Source organism: Aythya ferina (assembly GCF_964211825.1).
Source record: "Aythya ferina genome assembly, chromosome: 3".
NCBI classification, from domain to species: domain Eukaryota; kingdom Metazoa; phylum Chordata; class Aves; order Anseriformes; family Anatidae; genus Aythya; species Aythya ferina.
The window spans coordinates 45239474-45252824 of NC_140298.1; the positions used below are offsets into that span (position 1 = coordinate 45239474).

At 43.4% G+C, this 13351-nt stretch overlaps 1 long non-coding RNA gene across 1 annotated transcript in view; it reads right to left on the minus strand.

The window, feature by feature from the left end:
- Positions 1–422: 422 nt before the first annotated feature.
- The window catches only part of LOC311434858, a 50528-nt gene continuing 37599 nt past the window's right edge, over positions 423–13351 (minus strand). The window contains exons 3-4 of the long non-coding RNA XR_014691779.1: positions 1989–2164; positions 423–528 (exon numbers count right to left, since the gene is read on the minus strand). This is a non-coding gene — a long non-coding RNA (uncharacterized lncRNA). The remainder of the gene's footprint in view (positions 529–1988; positions 2165–13351) is intronic.

The window sequence follows — 13351 nt, forward strand, 5'->3', positions numbered from 1 at the left end:
GTGAAGGGACTGTTTTCCAAAACCATCACATGAACAGGGAGCTTGTTAAATGAAACCTTCCCAGTGTCCAAAATGCAGAATGAAGACAAAGTCATTGCTCTCTGGGGTGGAGAAAAGATGGGAAATGATACGCATATTTCTGCTTGCAGTAAACTGGATGAATTATGGCTGGCAGCTAGCCCCTGAGGACATTCTGCATTTTTTAACTATTAGCCCCTGTCCTCTCTGAATAGGCACAAGCTTTGCAGGACCAACGGGCAGGACCACTCTATGAAATGTGCCAGTGATTAAATTATTTAGGCAATCCAGAAAATGCCAAAATAGAAAATAGTTTTTGAATATGTACACACACACACACAAAGTGACTTCATAACCAAGCTTTGAATGGAATCATGAAAGACATCGCAGGGGTCACTATGGTGTGGTTGAGGTGGTCACTAAGACATCTTCTGAAACAAGTATTTCTTAGGTAGTTGTAGGAATCTTCTCCAAACAAATTCAGGGATATCAGAATTCATTCTCAGACAGCTGGATATGGAAGAAAAGAGGAAGAAACAATTTGCAAAAGAAAGTGGCTATAACTAGTTTCATTGGCTTGCTTTTGTGTTTTCTTCCAGCAGCTGCTTTATTGCTTGCTCTAGGGTGCATGGACAAAATGTTATAGAGTGGCAGAAGCTGCTCCATAATTTATGTCAGTTTTTACGTTTATTTTCTCTCTAAATTCTTCTCCAAAAATAAAGTTGTTCCCAGTAAAAATCCCAGCTGGCACATCCCATCCCAAGGTATGACCATTAAAGAATGCCAGGAAGTGACCCTCATGTGGCAGAGAGGTAGTCAGCTCTGAAATGTCCCTTCTCTAGCTGTTAAAACCCTAAAGTTCTTGGCATATTATATCTTGCTCACTGTTTGATCTACAGGATGCCATTTTCTGTTGTCTTGGCTGAGATATATCTTTTACAGTGGCCAAGGTAAATGGAGATGATTACAAAGACCTTGCGTGCTAACACATTTCTATTTTATATGTACTAAGGTAGGCAGGACAAGAATTAATTACATGTCGATTAGAGCAGTGATAGTGAAGGTACAATGAAGCTACTTTAGAGAAAGCTTTGAGGAGAACTGTATATATATAAAAATATGTCCAACAAATCTCGTTTGAAGTATGTAGGCTAAGACTGCCAACACCCTGTGCATCAAAAAGGCAAATACCAGATTTTTACCTCAGATTCTGGATGCCCTGCTGAATTTTTTCAAATAGCTAGCAAGACAGACTAGCCTAACTGGATTCTGGCAGGCTGTCCCTGTCCTCCCTTTCTGTTTTTTATTTTTAAATTCTTTTCTACCTCTGTTTTACTAGCTTGAAAGTTAACCACTTTCTTCAATTCAAATGTCATTGTTCCCCAAATGTAGATTTATACATGTAGATTTCTGAACACTTGTTTTTCTGGAGGATGATTTTGTTTATTATTCAATACCAGCTTTTCAATTTTCCTTTTTTTTTTTTTTTTTTTTTAATATTTGTGTTGTTTGTTTGTTTATTAAGGGTGCACATCTAGTCCTTCTGTTTTATTTAAAACCACAGAAGTTCCTGGCAAGTTTAAAGAGTATGGCCGTTGTTTTTCGGCTCCTGATACTTTCTGCATCTGGTAGGATGGCAACCGTGTGGTAGCAAGCTGGCCTCATCTTTTGTGCACATTTATGAGGATACAAGTTCTGAGGATAATCGGGCCAGCAAAGAATACCCAGAAATGTGTAGGTGAATGTCAATGTGAAATCCAGCAAATGCTGATTTATTTTGTGCTGCATTTGAAAACCACATGTTGCTGGCTAGCCCAAATGTTCTTGATTTCTGTCAGGTTTTGGGCTACTTGCTAGGCCAAAGTGAAGTGTCTCGCTTGTTTCAGAGACAATAAATGAGACCCACACCCCCTAATAGGATAAAGGTCAAGAAAAAAAGCCTCAAATTGAAATTAATTGGATTTCCTTACTTCAGGAAGATTAGAGAAGCCACAATGGATCAGATCAAGGGTCCTGTAGCCCAGCACATTGCCTTGAACCGGAGTCAGTGGCAGGTGCCCCGGTGAAGTGCAAAAGCAGGGCTTGCATGCAGTGGTATTTTCCTGGAATATTTTCCCAGCTTCCAGTGATTCTTGGCTCAGGGTTTCTATGAGAAAAAGGAGGTGCATTAATATTTAATAGCCCTCAGTGGAAAATCCATGGAAGAAAAATCACTTCTTAAGCCCCCTGCTCTCCTTTCAAGACATGTCATTATCCAAAATGTTGGAAGTGAACTTTTGTTGCATACTTTTGTTCCTGCAGCAGCTAAACATTTACAGTTCTTGGCAAGAGCCACGTATTTATTGGTGATTCAGCCTTCAACAATCAGCACAATGGTGACACTATACAGGGGCAGTGCAGGGCTGAACCTGAAAATCCTACCAGCACCTCTCCTCCTTGTCCATCTTCCTTGTTATGAGGTGGGAGGAATGATGTGAAGCCTTCTCCTGACATTTAAATACATGAGCTTGTGAGTTATTTCTGAACCATACCCAAAATAAAAAGGATGGTGAGAAGACACTTGTTTCTTCCTACTAATCAGCTGTAGCAACTTTTTATCTCCTAGATTCCCTATTAATATTGAATCCCCTACTCTTAGCATTTAGATTAATCATCTGTTTCACCGTTAACATTTATATTATTGCTTTCCTTCCTTCCTTCCTTCCTTCCTTCCTTCCTTCCTTCCTTCCTTCCTTCCTTCCTTCCTTCCTTCCTTCCTTCCTTCCTTCCTTCCTTCCTTCCTTCCATTCTCTCTTTCTTTTTTTTCTCTCCTTTTTTTTTTTTTTCCTGGTCACTTCCTATAAAACAGAAGTTTACTTACATGGAAAGGGCCAAAATCAGTTACTTTGGATTTCCCCTGGGCCATGGCTCCATGAGTAGAGAAATAGAATTTTTGGCACCTGCCACTGTATCAAAAACCTGACAGCCACAGGACGTTTATCAGTCTGAATAGACTCTGCTGATTCAGATGTGTTAATGGCTGATAACATTTTCCCAGCAGATCTGCAGGACTTATTGTCTGTAGGCCGTTGACTGGATATCTCATGGCCTTTTCTTGCTGCCTACACCCTGTCTGTTGCCAACAGGCCTCAGTTTCCAGTTGTGTCTGTGCCTGGGCTCATGGATGCATAGTATGGGGAGCGTGGCTCCACTGTTCTCTCTGTATTTGCAGGCAGAAATCACCTTCCACATGTCCTACCTGCATCCCAGTGGACCCAAATACAGCTACTGGCCTCAATGGAGCCACCAGACATGTCCACGCACCTGGCTGCCACTGCAAAACCTGTGGAAAAATACCACTTGCCATACTGTCCCACAGGGATAACTTAAACACTTGTTGTAGAGTCTTTCAGACTAACCTACTCAGGTGGCACTACAAAAACAAAACAAAACAAAACAAAAAACACACAACAATAATGAGTGCTACGAAGTATTTTGGTCCTCTTGGGGCAAAGCAATGGGACTGCATTACAAGCTGGGACGTGAGTATAGCCCTTGAATGAATCACTGAATCTTTGTGGGAGCATCTTTTAACCCCTTTGTTTGGAGGCAGTAGATCTCCTCTGAAAATGAAGGAGAGATAGGAACATAAAGGACCACCAGCGGTACACTGTCTCCATTTACCTCACTGCTCTCCATCACAGGAGCACACTTGCTGTGAAGCTTTGACCAAGCAAGAGATGTGAAAACCCAACTGTTGTGTAGCCTGCCAAACCAGCAGAACAAACTAGCAATTGTCATCCATGGTGATTCACCAGGTCCTGGCACAGAACAGAGGAGAACAGAGAGAGGAAAAGGATAGGCATCTGCCTCTTCTCAACAGTCCCAACCCTAGAGACACCCATATGAGCAAGGCCTGCCACATTGTCCACTTGCTCATCCCCTGAAGAATGAGTGGAGAATCTTCTGGATGGCATAAAGCAGCTCTGAAGTTGTCTTGCTGGCTGTCCAGTTTCCACACTAAAGCAGAGTAGCAGTGTGTGGTGGAGAACTTGTCCCTTAATACTTAGACTGGCGCTATTCCTCTACAGGCATCAGGAAATTTAGCTTAATCAACAGGAGCTGTGTGAATCATCTCTGACAGGTGTAGGGATGCAGTGAGGTGTAGATTTATCCTGTTACTTGACATGCTTTGGAAATATCTTGCTGGACATAGTGCTCAGCTTCTCCTATAGACCTTTTGCAGGTAACAAATAGAAACACATGAGCTGGCCTTAAAACCGGGAGGCTGGTCCCTGGAGGTGCCGCCTCCAAAGATCCTTTCAATGTAGCTGGGACAATGTTCTTCAATCACACAAAGGCAACCAGAAAGCAGAAAGAGAGGGCAACTGCAACTCCACACCAGGGTGTCCAGGTCATGATCATGGTGCAAACTGGCACAGGCTCCCTAAAGTATGCAATTACTAACCTGAGAGAAACGTAGTTGAGGGCTTGCTTCTGATCTGGATTAAACCTCTGCTGCCAGATGGTGTGGTAGATACAGAGCTGGTATTAACGAATGCTGAATCACAGATCCAGTGAACAATACCTGGGTCAAACTCCGCACTCCAAGCCCGTGTATTACTGTGTCCCTGATTATGCTACTCAACAAACTGACGTGATGAGATAGGAAACACTTTATTATTCATACCATCTCAGTCAAGAAAGGGGCTGCAGGTAAGGAAGATAAGAACAGGCAGAGCGGTAATTAGAGCTAATACTATTCTGAATGACCTGCCTTGACATTAAAATGCCTTGGAGAATTTGCTCTGCCCTTAAAAAGTGAAGACTTTGCTTTTCTGCATAAGTCTGATTAAAAAGTGCCAAGTTTCATGCATATGCCATTAGAAACCTGCAAAGATACCTCAGCAGGTCCAGGCTCATCCTGCTAACAGCAGAACCATGTAGGTAGAACATCACCACTGCCTTTAGGGAGCAGCAGAGAGGGACAAAAGCATCTGCATTATAAGGAGGTAGGCTGCTATTTAAACTAACACAAAAAGGTAGCCAACATTACTTTAGTTTAATTTCTATTTTAGGCAGCAAAACAAACAATTCCACCAAGGCAGCTGTTAAAGCAAGGAGCACAGCTCTTCTGAAGCTGTTGTCTGGGTGGGGTGTGTGCTGTAAGCCCGTGGTGAGAGTGAGGAACTGCACAGGAATTTAAGCAGCTCTCAGACTCTGCTCTCCCCTTCTGCAGCCCAGAGAGCTTTTCTCTAGGCTAGTGGGGTATTTGGCAAGCAATGGCATTTATATGTCAGCTTGTTTATCACAACAGTTACATTCAGCTGGTTCAGTATCAGGCATATGCTGGCTCTTAGGCTCAGCTGGTACAAAAAGCTCAGTACAACTAATGCTCTGGGTGTTGAGACACAGGAAGCAACAAGCTTGTCCAGACTCCAAGGTGTTTAGATTAGTATAAAGAGAAGTGGGGCAAACCATTAAACAGGAAAAATGCTGAAAGGTAAGTCCTTTTTCTCTGTTAGTTAATTTGTCACCAACTCAAAGTGAAAAGACATTAGAGTTCAAAATGTATGTTATTATACTTAAAAAAAAATAATGAAGAGTTAAAGGTAGTGCTGAAACAACTCTGCTATAGCTATAGAGGATACAGTGCAGATAGAATGGGCTTGGCTTAAACACAGCAAACCTCCCAAGTGGGATACCTATTCCTTGTCTACACTGCAAATCTTGATACAGATGTCTTGGCAAACCCTCCTTGTTCTTACAACTCTCCAGTATTTTTACAGATGAAAAAGTGGGGCATGTCACAGCATTTAGAGAACTAATTATAAGTGATAATAATCTGGCAGACCTACACTGAGATTAAAATGTCTCGTGGAGTCATTTTTGCCCTTGAAAGGTGGACGCTGTTTTTTTTTGTACAGCCTAACAGAGGGACATGTAGCAAAATTCTCTTGCAAGGCCCCAGTGAAATGAACCACAACAACAGAAGTACTTCTCCCTCAGCAAAGTGCCATGGGGCACCAGGTAACAGAGTTGTAGCAGCTATCACTGTGGACTTCCCACAATGCCAACAAAACTTAGAGATAGAGCAGGTCCCAGATATTTCTACTATTTTCCCAAGTGAAACAATGACTTTCCAGTCTTTTGGCTAGCTGTGCTGTGAGGATGCACTTGGCAGAGAGTATGGCCTAATCATGATGATCTTGGTGGCCTATGTATTTTATCCAATCCCATAATAATCCCTTCATCACCTTGTCAGCAATTGTGCAGATAACAGGTAGTGACAGAGTCTGCTGCCCAAATGCTCCTCCTGCCCAGCATTTGGGCATGGGTGCAACCACCGTGGCAGGGTGGGTACCGTGCAGCAGGGCAGCCTCTTCTGCCCTGCAAAACATGGCCCCCACCCATGGAGGCGGCACCTACCACGCCACATTGATCACTGCTGGAAAGTCCTGCTCTGGGTGCTGCAGGGTGGCAGAGCAAAGGGAGACGTGGATCTGATGGCCTTGGCACTGGGCAAGAAACCAGGGGATGCTGATAATGACCTCTCTGGCTACTGCTGAAGTGATCTCCCCATATCTCCCTTTTTTTTCCTCTGTCTGATCTTCCAGAATACACAGAAGGATGCTGGGGACTGTACCTGAAAATGGGCTTTGAAATGGTGCAAATCAATGCCTGTTATTCTCAGTGCTATACGGACAGCAGGGATGCATGAGCAACATCATGTGTTCCTAGGAGTCAGCCCCATGAATCTGCAAGTCTGGGAATGGGAAGGACACACACATTGTTTGTAGGGCAGGAACAGCTTTCTTACCCATTGAGGACATTATCCATTTTAGCCAACTAAAATTTAAGCCTATAGTTACCACACGACATAAGCTGAAGCTGCCCACTGTCTTTGGTGGGTGGGATTTTACCTGCTGTCTGAAACTGTGTGCTGCTACTGAGTCTACTGAGCATCACTGCTCCTGGGTCTCTGAGGCCTTTTTTCAGCAAGGCATTAATCTTATGGTTAACACAGGCAGCTGCCAATTGTTATGCTGGGATTATGCATGTGTTTATATTTCTTGCTGAATGGAAGTCTTAATGCATTATGGGGAAAACATTAAGGAAATTGGCTTGAAGGCTTAGAATAATCATTATTGTATCTGATCGCACTGAGTATATAAAAAAAGTGCTTACCTCTTTCTTTTTTTCTGGGTAATTACCAGATACTACCACACTATAATTTATATGTGAGCTATCAAATCTAGCACTGACCATTCATTCCCATTGATTAAAGGGAAGGCTATAACAGCAGATGGGGTTTAAAATAGATACATCTATGAGATTTGGGATGAAACAGTACTTTTAGAGGATGTATCTGGTGTACTGGTTTGGGGGTGGTGATGAAACAGTGCTTAATAGTTCTCTTATCTAGCTTGCTCATCACACAACAATTCAGCAGCAATTAACCGGTATCTTCTGGCCAGCAGCAGGAGCTGATGAACTCGCCCAGCCAGTCCCTGGGCACTGGGGCGGATGACAACAGGCAGAGTCACCGGGTACGCTGGGAGCTGCCTCTGCCTTCCCCGCCAGGAGAGCCACAGCCTGCCCAGAAGGCAGCAGGAAGGGCTCTTCTGGTGGGGGATCCTGCCCACGCTGATGAGAAGCCCTTTATCTCTCAGAGGCTGGAGACAGACTAAAAAATCCAATGCCTTACAGCCTCGAAAGAGAGCTGAGCCGCCTCTCATCTATATTCTGTATTATAAGCTAAGCTTCTGCTCCTTGATTCCAGTTTTATCCATTCCCTCAATTTTCATCCTTCATTTACCATTTTCAGACTAGTTTCAAGCCCACAGGAGGCTTTGCAGAGGGAGTGAGAAGTGAGCAGTGGGCTCATTCTCTCTGCCTGAGCCTTGTGTGCAGGCGGAGATGCCATAGGCATGAGCAACCAGAAAAAAATCCTAAAATCTAGATAGCTGCTCAGTTGCGAGACATAACACTCCCATTTATAAAAGGCAGGAGACACACCTAGAAGAGCTAATTTAGAAATAACAATAATAATACAACTTGTGACCTATACACCCTGTTGAAGGGCAAAAGCAGATTGAATGCTTAGGGAAACAGTGGTTCTGAAACCTGGCTATTACTCTTGTTTTTCCAAAACAGAGTCTACAGAGGAAGATCAACAAGGCCATGGTAATTCTCAGGCTGGTCAAGGAGCTTGAGAATGGTGACACACTAAGCTGAGATCTGAACAAAACTGCTCCTTAGTGACTCAAAGCCTGGTCCCGGTTTGTGTCAGGTGCTCAAGGTGCACAGTGCAGCCCTGTCCCACGCCTGAAACCCCTCAGTGCCTCTGGGCACCTGCAGCAAAGCAGTGGCAAATGTCCAACCACCAGCCACCTCTGTGGCCCCCAGGTAGATGGGAACAAGGTTGGCTTCATGCTTCCCATTTGTTTCAGGGAATGGCAAGATCTGGAAGGCTCACCCGAACCCTTGAGCTCAGCCTTATATAGATTAATTCCCTGAAGACATCCGAAGGAGTTTTGTTCTCTGCAACTTTATCATCTGGCCAGAGGGGAACTGTGTTTAGTTCATAGGAGATATGACCGAGTTTATCAAGAGCAGAAATACATTGGGCCAAAATATCTTTTCTCTGAGGAAAATGAAGTCCAGTTGAGACTTCAGACTAACAGAAATCTTGAGGTTAACCCTGACATTTGGATGTTCAGTGCTGTTCAGATCCACATTCTTTTTACAGCTGGTGATGCAAATAGTGGCTTCTTTCAGAGATTAAATCAAGGGATGGCTCAGATTTTGAACACAGCTTCACTAGGGAGAAATGCTGGATTTCCCATAGTGAGAGAATTTTTCATTGTCAAGTACTGGAATTTGCCATCTCCTGCCAGTACAAGTTTTGTTTCTGTTGTAAATCTAATTTATAGCTTTCACCACAGTAGCCCTTATATTTAAAATGGCAATGTACACTTCCTCAGAAGTATCTTGTTTTTGCTCACCTGTCACACTCTAGGCACAAAATATATCCTCCTCCTAAAAGATGAGTATGGAAATTTGCAGCCAGCAGAGAAGGTCTTGGGGTTAACATTGCAAGAACTTCATGCTTTCTGACTTACTAGGACAAAAAAAGTATGCAAAGCACATTTTAGTTTTATCTGGGGAGGGATTTTTTTTTGTTTTGTTTTGTTTTGTTTTGTTTATAAGGTAGGTTGGTGTGTTGTTGGATTTGGAAGTCCCAGTCATGCCAATGATTTAGCAGGGCAAAATATATGCTCTGGTCCTTCTGGAGCCTTAGAGACCCAGCTATGCTGGGGCAGTTACCAAAGCAGGGTCTAATTTAGTATAGTCATTACTGAGCAGTAGGCACAATGCATCCCCATTTTTTGCTTGTGAATGCAGCAACTGTTCAAGGATTTTGGGGGGCAAAACCTCACTGAAAAACACATTGGTGGCACAAGAAGAAGGCCTCCCAGAAATGAAGAATAAGTTTGGAATAAGTTATTTAAAGTCCTGAAGTTATGAGGGGTTACCAGACATGTTTCTCACTCACAGAATGAAACCCTTGACTAAACTCCAGTCCATGCAGTTTTCTGCTGCCTCACGCAGTTGCGCAAACATGCAATTATATGCCACCAGCAAGGCTGTGCAGTTACGTACGTCTGAAATTGCCAAAGAGTTCAATTAGCTAACCCCATCATAATACATTTAGCACTGTTTGTTTTGCTCTTGCCTTTCCTTTTTAACTAAAAGGGTGGATGAAATTAAGTAAACATTCTGTTTATTAGCAGTCTTCACTTCACAGATCTCAGGAAATGAGCGCTCTCCGATAACCGGCAACATCAATTGCTGATTTACCAGCAATCCCCTGCAGTGCATCCCTGCATGAGCCAGTGGAGGCTTCAGGACTGCATTGCCATCTCCACCTGCCCCCAGCTAAATTAGGGTTGCATTGGACAGGATGTGTGGAATGCCAGTGGTGCCTCTAATATTGTCAGGCTATTCATCAATGGCTCCTATTTCTTCAGGTAGGGAATCCTGGGTGGAAATAGGGGTATGAAATACACGTGCAGGGTCAATTAGATGTCCCAGACCTATAGCACTTATCCCACACCAATATGTAATAACTCTGTGGAATTTGGGACAAACTGAGCTTATAACATGTGTGCTGTACAGCTAAGTGCCATAAATCAGGGGTGTCAGCAACATGCGGGACTTGCTGAGGAACTGCAGGCCAACTGGGCAGCACTGACACAGAGGGTCTGCCATGAGCATGGTTTCTGTAGGACTGTGTGTGTGTGCGTGTGGGGGGGTGTATAATGACTTTACCCAGTGTGAAGCTGCCTGATGAGAGAAAATTTATTTGACATCTGCAAATCCTGGAAGAAGTCCAAATTCCCATGTGTGTTTTTTTTCCCTGCTTGTACAAAATTTGTAGGCTGAAAAGGAGGATATGCTCACTTAAACCCAGAATTATGGGTCCCTAAATTCAAAGTATTTAACCCTCTTGAAAGTGCTTGTATGGTGAGGCGGGGGACATTGTAGTACTCGACCTAGCTGCTCCCATGGAATATGGAGTGCTTTATTTGCTGAAGCTTGTAAAAAATAATGTGCAGGCTACAGGTGCTCCACTCACACCTGTGCTGCTCTCCTCAAATTAAGTTGTTGGTGATGGATGTGTAATTGTGTGTGCAGATGTGTATCTGACAGGATCTTAGAAGCATTTGTTTGGGAACAAAAGGAGCAGCACCCAGCCCACTCCCCTTCAGCTGACTTGGCTCCGCAGGGCGAGCTTGGGAAAACAGCACTTCAGACCTGTCTCAGACTTGATAGTGATGGAGATAGCTGCATTACCTGCTGCATATTTAGCGACCTTGTAGTGTTTGCAGGGCTGTGGCTGTTGGGGGAGATTTTCAGAGATGCCTTTTGACTTGTCAAGCGAGCATATCTGATGTGGGAATCCCTGACAGACAGTGAGCACACAGCCCTGCTGTGCCCCCGGGGCAAAGATTGCCACAGCTCCCTTCCCTCCGCTCAAGGCCCAGCTCCCAGGTCCTCTCCTCACCCTGCCCACCCAACCTGCTCTCCGGCCTCCTCCTCCTCCTTGCCCACTGCTTCTCGGCATTTCCCCTTGGCTCTGCTCAGTTGGGGTGCCGGGGGTGCCAGATATTTCTCCTCCCCGTGCTCCTCTGGTTGCCATCCCCAAGCCTGAGGAGAACGGGATGCGTGTGGGCCAATGAGGGCAGCCGGCCCTGGCAGGAGGACTTGGAGGGAAGGAGAGGAGTAGCCCAGGGCTATAAGAAAATAATCTGTTGTGTCTATGGAATTAATCTGTTGTGTCAAAGCCAATATTAATCTCTACCCCTATTCTTCTTGTCATTGTGTTCGCCAAATGAGGATACGCAATCACACAACACTTGGAGTGCCTCCACCAAACCAGGTCCTCCCTGTAGGCCCCCCTTCTGCTCCCTCTTTTTCCCTGTAAAATGGATCAGAAATATTCTTAATTTACAAGCTGTTACTAGTCAGTAACTCAGTAAATATGTTTTTCAAGGACACAAATATATGAGATTCTGGGCATGTCTGCGAAATCCAATTGTTTTCAGTCAAGGAACCATCATTTTCAATTACTGTGCTCACTCCAAATTAGATACTCATACTTTTTCATCTTATCATTTTTTATTCTACTGCTGTGTATGGATTTACAGCAGGGGAAGACCTACTCTTGTTTGAAATATCCACTTTCATTGATGAATTCTGCATGAGATGCATAATTAAAAGTTATTTAATTTTTTAATGATGTCCATAAGTGTATATGAGTGGTCTCCAGGCAATAGATATTTCCATGCACCAATACTGAGCAATAAGCAATTCAAAGACCAGATGTACTAAACAGTTCAGATAGGTCAGACAATCAAATGTGACTGTTCCAGCTTTTAACATTTATGTTTTTTGAAGAACAGAAACAAACTTACCATGCATGCAAAAGGAAATCGTTTCTTATTTGATTTGTACTACAAGCATCACCTGGCAACTTGATTGTAGCCTTGCCTTTCATCTGAGTACATCTGCGTTGATCCCTCCTTTGCAAAAACATTATGCCTTTTACCTTGATATTGATCTGTTTCCCAAGGATTAGCATAAAATTGTACAGCCCTCTTAGAGCTTTATCATATCTTCATTGCAAAACTCATATAAGCCCTTTTCTATTATGACAGAAGAGTCTATATCACATCCCTTAATCTGTCAGCCTTCTGTAGGAATGAAAGATGTAGATATGATTACAGAGTTTGAAACTCATTCCTAGACCAGTCCTGCTGCCAGGCAAAGAGGATATATATCCGTCCATCCCACTCACCTCAATCCCTCTTGCAGAGTTTTGTAATGTGAGCTGCATGCACACGGTGCTTTAAGCACCCAGTCCCCAGGTGATCATGAGTCTGTATCGTTAATTATATATTGATAAAAATCTTCTCCTAAGACTGATTTTACACCCTTTTACCTAATGTATATTGTCAAAAGTGACTCTTCTAAATAGAGCAGACTTCATCATCTCTGATGACAAATATTGCTACTACATTGGCATAACTGAAGGATCAGTGAAATGACTCCCATGTGCTGCTCAAAGACTTTAGGTACATAACTGCACTAGAATTCCCTCCACAGTATTCTGCCTTTTCTGCAAGCTCACTATTTGCCAAGGATGCCAGGAAAAGTATTCCTTTTCCTTCTGACTACACTATTTTGCCCTGTCTTATGCACCAGTACTATATTGTTAGGAGAAACTGGACCAGAATAAAATGTCAAACTATTCTAAGCACAGCAAATGAAATACGTATGTTTTTAAAAGAATACTTAAAGCACTGATGAAGAGGTTGCACAATATATTTTTTTGCCTTCACACATAGCAAGGAGCTCTGCTGCTTGCTTTCTCTGCCACTATTCCCTTCTACTCAGGTGTCTCCTTCAATTTGCTGCATCTTTCTTTTTTTTTTTTTTTTTTTTTTTTTTCAGAGGAAACAAATTAGAAAGGAAACTAGGGGTAGTTTTTTTCTCCAGTGACATACACTGCAGTACTGCAAACCCGGCCCTGCTCTGTGCAGTTACCAATTTTTCTAGGCAGGACTTCCTGTGAGTTTAGGGCTGACACACTGAGAATGCCCCATGTCACGGTGACACTGGTGCTCATCCAGTGACACTTCAAGAGAGGTGAGAAATCTGTCTGCAGAGTGAGAAACTCTGGATATAAATAGCAAAGCCCCCCTGGGCCCCTTGCTTCCAGTGGGCGATAACAGCTAACATGCCAGCCTTGCTCTGGGTGGACACTGCAGAAGCTGGTGAAGAGGTG